The 1,492-nt window shown below is 39.9% G+C and overlaps 1 non-coding gene across 1 annotated transcript; it reads left to right on the top strand.

Annotated features, from left to right (window-relative positions):
- The first annotated feature begins 575 nt into the window (after positions 1 to 575).
- On the top strand, positions 576 to 683 carry LOC112774802 (small nucleolar RNA R71). The gene has a single exon (XR_003189262.1). It is a non-coding gene; the product is annotated as a small nucleolar RNA R71 (small nucleolar RNA).
- Positions 684 to 1,492: the final 809 nt, after the last annotated feature.

Genomic DNA, 1,492 nt, shown 5'->3' with positions numbered 1-1,492 from the left:
AGCTGATTAGCTTGGGCTTGGTATGGTGGTTGAGAAGAAGTGTTTTGTATGGTCTGATATGGTCTTTAGTTAGAATATTGGTGAGTTGAGTTGTTATAGTGGTTTGGATTGTGAAGTTTGTGGTTTTGGTTTGGTTGGTTTCTCCACCCAAAGTTTGGGTGGTTTTTCCAACCAGGGTTGTAAGTCTTGGAGTAAGGGTCATGCTCTTGTCTTGCAGAATTTCCAATGTAGTTGACTTCTTCTTCCTCTATGTTTGGCTCTTCTGGTGCTAATGGTTGGGTGTGGATTGATGCTACTTGGCCTGCCTCCATCTTCTTTGTGAGATCCGCCAATTACTTGGCAATCATCTTGTTCTGAGCCAAAATTGCATCCATATTGTTTAGCTCCATGATTCCTCTATTGTTGTTTCTCTCAGAAGCATAAAAGTACTCATTGTAAGCCACTATTTCATTGACATCAATGGCTTTTTTAATGGTCTTCTTCTTGTTCAAAGAGCCTCCAGATGAGTGATCCACAGCCTTCTTTGATTCACGATTCAGCCCTTCATAAAAGATATGAATCTGCTCCCACTCATTAAACATATCAGGGGGACATTTTCTTGTAAAGTCTTTGAATCTCTCCCAGGCTTCATAAATAGCCTCACCATCCTGCTGTCTGAATGTTTGAACCTCTGTTCTCAGCCTATTGACTCTTTGTGGAGGATAGAACCTTGCCAAGAATTTGTTAACTACATCTTCCCAAGAGCTGAGGCTCTCCTTTGGAAATGATTCTAGCCACTTGGATGTTTTATCCCTTAGAGAGAAGGGGAATAAAAGCAGCCTGTAGGCATTAGGATGAACTCCATTTGATTTCACTGTGTCACAGATCCTTAGGAATGTAGTAAGATGCTGATTAGGGTCTTCTTGGGCGCTTCCTCCAAAAGAACAATTGTTTTGAACCAGTGTGATGAGCTGAGGCTTCAATTCGAAATTATTAGCATGGATAGTTGACTTTTGAATGCTGCTACCACAGTTTCCTGGGTTTGGATTGATGTAGGAGCCTAGAACTCTCCTCTCTTGTCTAGCAGGGTTGGCTGCACCCCTTCTGGCATGATTGTTCACCTCTCCTTCATGATGGTTTTCCATATCATCCTCCATGGTTATGTCCAAATCTTCCTCCTCTTCCTCTGCAACAACAGCGCTTTTTTCCTCTTGCTTCCCTTCTTAATCTCAAGAAGGTTCTCTCTGGTTCACTGTCAAAAGAGGTTGAGACCTCTCTTCTACCTATCATACAATGAACAAGTACAAGAAACAGTAAGTATAGAGTATACTAAAACAGAGTATAGTTAGCTTGGTTAGAGTAATTTATCAAACAGTTAATGAGTTAGTGGGTTAGTTCTGCTAGAAAGTGAAGAAATAAAGAAAAATTAAAGAGAAACAACTAAAAATTGCAGAGAACAAAAATGAACAGCTGAAATTAAAATTCAATTAATCAAAAGAAAAGAAAATTGCTC

Source organism: Arachis hypogaea, chromosome 18 (assembly GCF_003086295.3).
Source record: "Arachis hypogaea cultivar Tifrunner chromosome 18, arahy.Tifrunner.gnm2.J5K5, whole genome shotgun sequence".
Lineage (NCBI taxonomy): Eukaryota > Viridiplantae > Streptophyta > Magnoliopsida > Fabales > Fabaceae > Arachis > Arachis hypogaea.
The sequence above is the reverse complement of the archived record's forward strand: the minus strand, read 5'-3'. Positions and strand labels throughout refer to the sequence as shown.